The sequence below is a fragment of the Daphnia pulicaria genome, unplaced genomic scaffold (assembly GCF_021234035.1).
Source record: "Daphnia pulicaria isolate SC F1-1A unplaced genomic scaffold, SC_F0-13Bv2 h1tg000178l, whole genome shotgun sequence".
Taxonomy (NCBI): Eukaryota; Metazoa; Arthropoda; class Branchiopoda; order Diplostraca; family Daphniidae; genus Daphnia; species Daphnia pulicaria.
The window spans coordinates 12,501-22,500 of NW_025804864.1; the positions used below are offsets into that span (position 1 = coordinate 12,501).

Below are 10,000 nucleotides of genomic sequence, written 5' to 3' on the forward strand. Positions count from 1 at the left end.
AAAAATTTTCTAAGTCCGAAAAATTGAAAAATTTTTCTAAGTCCCGACGATGGATAGTGAAGCTATAGGCGGCACTGGGACGAGCAAAGACGGCTGAAAAAGAGAGAAAGAGCGAAAGAAAAAAAGTTGGAAAAAATTTCTAAGTCCTAAAATTTCCAAGACCGGTTTTTGGTGGTGACCGGTCGGCGGGTGTGATGGTAAGCCCCGCCTGAGCTCTGGTGAAAGCCCGGCAAAATTTCGGAAATCAACTTTTTCGTACAGTTACTGCCCGGAACATCCACTACTTTCCTATATAGGGAAGAGGTTGTCGAGAAAGAAAAAGTTGAAAAATTTTCTAAGTCCTAAAATTTCCAAGACCGGTTTTTGGTGGTGACCGGGCGGCAGTTGAGCGGGCGGCCCGGCCTGAGCTCAGGTGAATGTCCGGCAAAAATTCGGAAATCGACTTTTTCGTACAGTTACTGCCCGGAACATCCACTACTTTCCTATATAGGGAAGAGGTTGTCGAAAAAAAGAAAGTTGAAAAATTTTCTAAGTCCGAAAAATTGAAAAATTTTTCTAAGTCCCGACGACGTGGTAGTGACGTGGTTGGCGGGACTTGGACGTATAAAGGCCGATGAAAAAAAATGGAAATGGAAATGAAAATTTCTCGATTTCCGACGACGGTGTTTGGCAACGACTCTCTCGCCCGGCCACTGGTCGGCGCGAGAGAGGAGTGAGCGAGACCCGTCGATTCGAAAAGAGAAGCCGTCACACCGTCGAGGCGTGGCGGCTCTCAAGTGGGTTGGTCGGGCGTGTCGTGATGACTCGCGACCGTAAAAAATTCCCACTCAAATTCTCCCATTTCCGACGACGGTGTTTGGCAACGACTCTCTCGCCCGGCCTCTGGTCGGCGCGAGAGAGGAGTGAGCGAGACCCGTCGATTCGAAAAAAAGCCGTCACACCGTCGAGGCGTGGCGGCTCTCAAATGGGTTGGTCGGGCGTGTCGTGATGACTTGCGACCGTAAAAAATTCCCACTCGTCGAAAATTTTCTAAGTCCCAACTTTGAAAACGACGGTTCCTGAAAGTCGGCTGGCGGTTGGATGGGGCAATGTCCCCGTCCAATCGCTAAAAATGAGCCGGAAAACGGAGACATTATGCGGCGGAACATTAGTGGTTTTCCTTAGTATAGAAGAGGTCTCGATTCCTAAACTCGGAAAAATTTTCAGAGTCCCAAAAATTTTCGAAGTGTCGAATAGTTTGGTTTCTCGAATTGAAAATTTTTTTCAAATTTGCGACATTACGACAAGCAGCGATTGTAAAGCCCGGTCCAAATTTTTCAAACGAGTCTTACTTCTTGTTAGTCCGCCTGGCCGATACCAAAGAATGGCCGACCGTCGACTATCGGGCGAATAGACGGGTGAAAGAAATAAAGTCGAAGCCGGTGGTTGGATAGATATCGAAGGGAAGGCGAAAGAGGCGAAAAGGAAAGCGCGAAATTTCTTTAGTAGCTTCGACGCAAAAACTTTGGTATCGACGGGGAGCTTTGGGAAATGAAACGAAGACGCAGAATGGGAAGTTGTCCGGTTCGGCGTTAGTTGTAGTTTCATTTCCACCGTAGCTGAGCTCCTTTCCGCCCGCCACTTCACATGATTTTAGTTTCGATTCCGTTCGATCGCGCTTGCACTGTCTTTGTTTTTTTTTCACTGCTTGGATCGCGGCTTTGCTCTAACCAGTTTAGCCCCATGCGATCAAAAAGTCTTAAAAAAAAAAACCGTTGAACGGAGACGAACTCGATGAGCTGTCGGTGTGTGAAATATCATTCCTTCGGTAAAACCGTTTTCGAAATTTCCGATGGTCGGTATATGTAAAAATATATCCGAACCGCGATGTGGACGGGAATTCAAACGCCCGCTTCACCGATTGGTGCGACAGCTGAGAAGCTCGTCACTCGATCCAACGACTCTTGGTCGAAAAGTTCAGAAGAGGTGCGCGCGTCAAACATTTTTTTGGTTTCGGACGTTTCGTTTCTTCGGCACGTGTGGTTTGTCTGTGGCCGTCTGTGAGAGAAATCGGACGCTTGTTCTTTGTTATTTTACCGTAACAAGACAAGACGGGAAAGATTCTTTCTTCCAAACTTACGGCATCATAACCATCAGCGTTTACCGTCAGCGACGATACGGAAGAGAAAAGAAAATGGTGCGCGTCTTTTCACTTTTTGACACCGTATCAAAAAAAATTACCGTTCAGGCGGAAATGTGTGTGTGTGTGTGTGAGCCGAGAGATAAAAAATAAAAAAGCCACCAAACAGAACGCTTTCAAATTATTTCGTGCGGCGTGCGCATATTTCACATTTTGCCGTTTGACGGAAGCTCGTTGTGTGGAACACAGAAGTGGAGATGGACGGAGTTGAAGGGGGGCGAAGACGGCCCGGTCGGACAAAGTCAAGAGATTGAAATATACGAGAGAATTGGGTGGAAGTGATGGCAAATCTATAAAATTCAAAAATCGGATGAGATGCGAGGACCGCAAAATGTGGCGTCGACTCTGACTCTCTTTTACTACGAACTTCCCTTCGACGGAAGATATCGAGAGCTGAGCTGAGCGCCCGCTGAGTATGGCCGGCGTAATTACAAACGAGTTACGGTTGGAGCTATATCGATTGTACGTATCCCGAACGTTCATCGAACAAGCCAGATCAACTCGGCGCCCGGTAAGATGTACGCTCAGTTATGGCCATGACACACGAAGGGAGAATTCAAACGGCTGTGAGTGTACGGCCCGCCCGGAGTTGTGTGTAGGCAGTGACCTCTCAAGAAAAAACGTAAAAAAATTTTTTTTGACAGTCACCGGTCTGCGACAAGTAATCAGTACGAAACTTGGGTGCAATGCAAAAAACATTTTGAGAATCCTTGCTTGACAACAACGAATCTAACACGATAAAAAAACGATCCCCATCGGTGTACCGCTTGCTTTTCTCGCGCTTCGGCGCAGAATCGCTTATTCAGCTGCCCTTGGAATATGTTCGTTTCGTGCATACTTGATCTCGGTCATTCTTCGGTGAACTCTTAAAGAATTGCGCACTTTTATAGGGGTAGTCTGGTTGCTTGTCTCGACTTGAAATGATTTGTTTTTTTCCGCCCATGACTTTCTATACGATGCCTCTATGCTGGCCTCTGACCGCGGTTGTTCCGAGTTTTCTCTTTCTCTTCGAAAGTCTTTGCGGAAAATTCTGCCTCGTGTGACCGTTGAGCGGTGAGGTGTGTGTGTGTGTGTGTGTCGTGCGGGGTGATGCGAGAGTGTGCCTCGGCGGTGGAAAAATAAAAATAAAACTCTGAGCCCACAAAAATTTAAAAGATGTATGCTTGTCAGCTTAGTAAAGCAGGCTTGACTTATGAGCATACAGCACGCCACATATGACCGTCGAAAACCGTAATACGGGAAAAAAAGTTGATGAATATATCAAGACCGGTCGAATGAATCCGATTCACTTTGGGCTCATAGACCGTTGAATGGTCTTTGACTTTGGAAATTGAAATGAAAAAAATCCAACAAACGGATCGGATCGGTGTTTCTCTTCACTGGGACTCGCTGTGACACGCCAGGCGTTGCGATCAAAAATTTTAGTTTCCGAAGAAAAAGAAAAAAAACGAAAAACGTGTTGATTTGGTGTGTGTTTGGTGATGCGTGGGCGAAATAAAAACCCGCAACTCGCCGGATGCATATCAAACAAACATACACGAAATACCTGGTTGATCCTGCCAGTAGCATATGCTTGTCTCAAAGATTAAGCCATGCATGTCTAAGTACAAGCCGCTAGACGGCGAAACCGCGAATGGCTCAATAAATCAGTTATGGTTCCTTAGATCCACTCCATCCTACTTGGATAACTGTGGTAATTCTAGAGCTAATACATGCACTCGAGCCTCGACTGCGGGCTTTCGGGCTCGCAGAAGAGGTGCTTTTATTAGATCAAAACCAGTCGGGGCCGGGCTTTCGGGCTCGCGCACCGTACCAATTTTGGTGACTCTGGATAACTTCACGCCGATCGCACGGCCTTCGCGCCGGCGACGTATCTTTCAAATGTCTGCCTTATCAACTGTCGATGGTAGGTTACGCGCCTACCATGGTTGCAACGGGTAACGGGGAATCGGGGTTCGATTCCGGAGAGGGAGCCTGAGAAACGGCTACCACATCCAAGGAAGGCAGCAGGCGCGCAAATTACCCACTCCCGGCACGGGGAGGTAGTGACGAAAAATAACGATACGGGACTCTTCCGAGGCCCCGTGATTGGAATGAGTACACTTTAAATCCTTTAACGAGGAACCATTGGAGGGCAAGTCTGGTGCCAGCAGCCGCGGTAACTCCAGCTCCAATAGCGTATATTAAAGTTGTTGCGGTTAAAAAGCTCGTAGTCGGATGTCTGTCTTCGGCCGGGCGGCGCCGCTCTGAATCAAGGGTGTTGCGTTTCACGCTCTGGGAGCCCGGGTGTCAAAGCCCGACTCTCTTCACGGTCGGACAACATCGCCGGAGTGGTGGTCGGTGCGTCGTTGTTGTATCTGCGGCCAGAGTTGGAAAGTTCTTTCGGGTTCTTTTTTAAATTTTGGTCGTAGTTGACTCGATTCGCTCCACCCAGTCAATCGTTCGGGGTGCCCTTCACCGGGTGTCTCGGGCGGCCGGCAACGTTTACTTTGAACAAATTAGAGTGCTCAAAGCAGGTGTATCCCAACGCCTGAATATCGCAGCATGGAATGATGGAATAGGACCTCGGTCCGATTTTGCTGGTCTTTTACTTTTGGACCCGAGGTAATGGTCAATAGAGACGGACGGGGGCATTCGTACTGCGGCGACAGAGGTGAAATTCTTGGACCGCCGCAAGACGAACAACAGCGAAGGCATTTGCCAAGAATGTTTTCCTTGATCAAGAACGAAAGTTAGAGGTTCGAAGGCGATCAGATACCGCCCTAGTTCTAACCATAAACGATGCCAACCAGCAATCCGTCGGAGTTACTCCAATGACTCGACGGGCAGCTTCCGGGAAACCAAAGTCTTTGGGTTCCGGGGGAAGTATGGTTGCAAAGCTGAAACTTAAAGGAATTGACGGAAGGGCACCACCAGGAGTGGAGCCTGCGGCTTAATTTGACTCAACACGGGAAACCTCACCAGGCCCGGACACTGGAAGGATTGACAGATTGAGAGCTCTTTCTTGATTCGGTGGGTGGTGGTGCATGGCCGTTCTTAGTTGGTGGAGCGATTTGTCTGGTTAATTCCGATAACGAACGAGACTCTAGCCTGCTAAATAGGTGACGGGTTTTATCAATTGAAACCGAAGGGAGTACGGAGGCGTCGGGATCAGGTGGCGGCGATTCGGGTCTCGGTGGGACTGGTTCCTTTAGTGAGGCAATCTCTCGGCTTGGTTTCGTTGTGCTTTGTTCGTCGGGTGTACGGCCTTCACGGGTTGGTTGCCTGGCGGATGAGGTATGGCGGGGCTTTGTCGGGAATGTCTCGCGGGGGCTGGCTCTATTGTTATTCGGTCGTCGTCATCCCCGGCGATACCTTCTGCTCTCGCGTCCGTCACGCAGTCTTCTTAGAGGGACAAGCGGCGTCCAGCCGCGTGACAGTGAGCAATAACAGGTCTGTGATGCCCTTAGATGTCCTGGGCCGCACGCGCGCTACACTGAAGGAATCAGCGTGTTTCACTCTCCCTGTCCGAAAGGACCGGGTAACCGCTGAACCTCCTTCGTGGTTGGGATTGGGGACTGCAATGATCCCCATGAACCAGGAATCCCTAGTAGGCGCGGGTCACTAGCCCGCGTCGATTACGTCCCTGCCCTTTGTACACACCGCCCGTCGCTACTACCGATTGAATGATTTAGTGAGGCCTTCGGACGGGCTTGTCGGGGTGCCGTCGAGTGGGGAGCAATCTCTGCCCGTGCGGTGCCTACCAACGGCGAGACTGAAAGATGGTCGAACTTGATCCTTTAGAGGAAGTAAAAGTCGTAACAAGGTTTCCGTAGGTGAACCTGCGGAAGGATCATAAACGAACAAGACAAATGTTTTGCGCATATGGCTTTGGTTGAGCACGAAACAACTAAAAGTTGCAAAACAAAAAAAACCCCATCAAAAGTCTTTCGGCGTAAGACATCGTATGAACTATGTGTGGGTTGACGGAAGAAAATCATTTATTTTGAACGGGTATCAGGCGCTCTGATGCGCGGTGGTTTAAAGCGGATTCGCCTTTTCAAATTGATTTTTCTTTCCTCTCGGCTCAAAAAAAAACACAAAGTCTTTCGATTTGGTCTATGGCCGTGAGCAAATTCTTCCTGCTTCGATGGTGAATGTCTCTATAGATTCATTCGACCTTTAGCGGCGCTCACAGTGTTGACGTTAGTAGAGTGAAGAATACGATAGCCCGCCTGGGCCGCGAGTACCGAAGGAACAATAAAGGAGATTTTATAAAGTCTTAGTCCCTAAATCAAACACTTTGAAAAATAAAAACTCGGTGGATGGAGAGTCGGAAAAAAAAAAAAAAAACATCAAGATTTTGAACGGGTATCAGGCGCTCTGATGCGCGGTGGTTTAAAGCGGATACGCCCAATCGAAATTGTTTTTTTTTTGTTTCTCTCTTCGTCTTCGGGATTTTTTGATTCTCGGTGGGGGACGAAAGTGTGAGACTTTACTCTGGACGTTCTTTTCGGGCGTAGATACTCGTGGTTGCGTGCGTGTGCGTCGTATAGACTAACACTCCAAAGCCCGACACTATGCCGTTGAAAACCGAATGTTTTTTAAGCTTGCCCTTCGCCCTCTCGATGAAGTAGGAAGAATTCAAAATCACAATAACACACTAAACCCAAATTCTAGTACGAGTGTTTATCGGAACATTTTCTTTCTGGCTTTCTTTCTCCGCCCTCGCATTCATTTGCTTGGGCGGGTTGGAGAAAAAGAGAGAAGAAAACGAATATGTCGTTTTATATACGACCCTGAACGGTGGATCACTAGGCTCGTGGATCGATGAAGAGCGCAGCAAAGTGCGCTAATCCATGCGAACTGCAGAACACATGGAGCATCGAAATCTTGAACGTAAATGGCGGCCCAGCTTCTCGCTCGGGCCACATCTGACTGAGGGTCGGTCGAATGATGAACGAACAGAGATTTTTTCAGTCTTGGTTTTGCATGTTGGGTCGCGGCGAGATTTATTTTTCACCCGGCCTGACCGCATAAAAGCTCCCGAATCTCTAACGTCTGGGTGCCGCGCGACTTAAGTGTCCGCGATGCCTCAAATACAAAAAAGGGGGAAAAATAAAAGAAGGTTCGCCCTGTTTTGTTTTTTTCCTCTCTATTCAAAAGAAACCTTTTTCGATGGCAAAACAGATGGGAAATTTTTGAGCCAACTCAAAAAAAAATTTTAGAAATAAACACATCTTCTCGAACAAGGTGTCGGCTGCGTGTGCGCGATATACCGCTTCAACGCGAGTTTAGTTGTGTGTGTGCGCCGGGCGTGTCGAAGTGTCGACCACCGCGAATTATCACTCACTCTAACCGCTCGTTATGCAAGCTTGGTTCGCGCACGACGCGTTGTTTCAATACAAAAAGCCGCAGGACGCCCTGTCACTTTTCGTAAATTAATTTTTGCGAATAACGAGAGACTCGCTTTATTTCGAAAAAAAAAAATTTGAACCGGCAATTATTCAATCTTTCCCGGCTTTAAAACGCCAAAGTCTGCCGAGCTAGATAAAGTGTTGTCTCCTTTTGAAAACAAACAATTCATTCTGACCTCAGTTTAGATGAGACTACCCGCTGAACTTAAGCATATCAGTAAGCGGAGGAAAAGAAACTAACAAGGATTCCCTTAGTAGCGGCGAGCGAACAGGGATGAGCCCAGCACCGAACCTCGCGCCCGGTTGAGCGGGTGCCGAGGAATGTGGTGTTCGGGAGGATCGTGCGCGTCTGTCCGGTATCTATCGTCCAAGTCTCCATGAACGGGGCGAGCAACCCACAGAGGGTGTCAGGCCCGTAGATAAGACGAGCCGAGACCGTGCATCGGATCCCTTCCCAAGAGTCGGGTTGCTTGAGCGTGCAGCCCTAAGCGGGAGGTAAACTCCTTCTAAGGCTAAATATCGCCACGAGACCGATAGCGAACAAGTACCGCGAGGGAAAGTTGAAAAGAACTTTGAAGAGAGAGTTCAAGAGTGCGTGAAACCGTTCAGGGGGTTAAACGGGTGGGCCCTCGAAGGTCGAACAAGTCCCCGCTCCCGGCACTTGGTTGTATGCCCTTAACGCTGCATGGAGACTGCCTGAATTGGCGGCTCTCTTGCATAAGTCGTTCTGCGATCGCAATAGCCACGCCAAGGTCCGCAAGTGGGGGGCCTAGTAGGACTCCGCGACCGACTGGGTGTCTGTTACACGGGGCGTCCGTTAGCGAGTTTCGTGGTTACCTTCGCGGGTGCCGCGATGACGAGCGCGGCGTTTCCCAACAGTACTGCCCGGTCGTGACCTGTCTCCTCCCGGGAGGTGTCGTAGCTTTTTTTTGTAAAAGAGAAAAAGTTGCGGTGCTCAACCTGTGGAGGCCCAGAGCGGAGAGTAGAAGTCGGGTCCCACCCGACCCGTCTTGAAACACGGACCAAGGAGTCTAACATGTGCGCAAGTCGTCGAGAAATTATCAAACTAAACTCGCGAGGCGCAATGAAAGTGAAGCGGCCCCGATGAGGGTGCATCCGCGAGGGGTGATCCCGTCTCGAACAGAGCGGGCGCAACCCCAGGGCGTCCGAATGCTCGCGAGATCTTTCCCCCTTAAAAGGGTTTGGTCGAGTCGGCCGGACGAACCCAGAGCGCACACGTTGGGACCCGAAAGATGGTGACCTATGCCTGGCCAGGACGAAGCCAGGGGAAACCCTGGTGGAGGTCCGCAGCGATTCTGACGTGCAAATCGATCGTCGGAGTTGGGTATAGGGGCGAAAGACTAATCGAACCATCTAGTAGCTGGTTCCCCCCGAAGTTTCCCTCAGGATAGCTGGTGCTCGCAAAGAGAACAAACGGAGTTTCATCCGGTAAAGCGAATGATTAGAGGCCTTGGGGTCGAAACGACCTCAACCTATTCTCAAACTTTCAATGGGTGAGAAGCCCGGCCTTTTTCCTTGATTGAGGCCGCGGCAATTGATTTGAATCTGAGCGCCCAGTGGGCCATTTTTGGTAAGCAGAACTGGCGCTGTGGGATGAACCAAACGCCCGGTTAAGGCGCCTAAACGACGCACATTTCGGATCCCACGAAAAGGAGTTGGTTGCTAAAGACAGCAGGACGGTGGCCATGGAGGTCGGAATCCGCTCAGGAGTGTGTAACAACTCACCTGCCGAAGCAACTAGCCCTTAAAATGGGAGGCGCTATAGCGTCGTGCCTATACCGGGCCGTCGGTCGGCAGAGCGAATAACGTCCGTGTCAGCTCGAAGAGAGCGACGGCGCTGAGGCCCCGACGAGTAGGGGGGTCGCGACGGTGAGCGTAGAAGGGTTGTGGGCGTGAGCCTGCCCGGAGCCGCCGTCGGTGCAGATCTTGGTGGTAGTAGCAAATACTCCAGAGGGATCCTGGAGGACTGACGCGGAGAAGGGTTTCATGTGAACAGTGGTTGGACATGAGTCAGTCGATCCTAAGCCGCAGGCGAAAGCCGACCTAGTGACGGGCGTGATGTGTTGCATCTATCGTATGAGTAGCGGGCGTGGTTGTGGTTGAGTCGTGTGTCGGTGATTCTTCTGTGGTGTGCGCGAAGAGAAAAAATCTAAAGTTGCGGGGTCAAAGAAAACACATGAATAAGAAAGCTTGTGAGAATGATAGAAGGTTAAAGAAGTGTCTTTTTCCTTTTTTTGATTTCTCTTAGCCGGTATTTGATTGTTTTTCTCCCGTCTCTTTTATTTTCCTAGTACCGTTCATCGCGTTATGGCATCGCATGCTTCTTTCGCAGCGCCTTCGAAAATATGAAACCATGTATCGTATAACGTGAGACGCCACCCAGGTTAAGGCGAAAGGGAATCCG

The 10,000-nt window shown here is 49.5% G+C and overlaps 3 non-coding genes across 3 annotated transcripts in view; all 3 read left to right on the forward strand.

Moving 5' to 3' along the window:
• Positions 1 to 3,722: 3,722 nt before the first annotated feature.
• Positions 3,723 to 6,017, forward strand: LOC124319540. The gene has a single exon (XR_006913241.1). It is a non-coding gene; the product is annotated as a small subunit ribosomal RNA (ribosomal RNA).
• A 936-nt stretch (positions 6,018 to 6,953) lies between these two features.
• LOC124319538 lies at positions 6,954 to 7,106 on the forward strand. The gene has a single exon (XR_006913238.1). It is a non-coding gene; the product is annotated as a 5.8S ribosomal RNA (ribosomal RNA).
• Positions 7,107 to 7,747: 641 nt separating this feature from the next.
• Positions 7,748 to 10,000, forward strand: part of LOC124319537 — a 4,575-nt gene continuing 2,322 nt past the window's right edge. Inside the window, exon 1 of the ribosomal RNA XR_006913237.1 lies at positions 7,748 to 10,000. This exon is cut by the window's right edge and continues 2,322 nt beyond it. This is a non-coding gene — a ribosomal RNA (large subunit ribosomal RNA).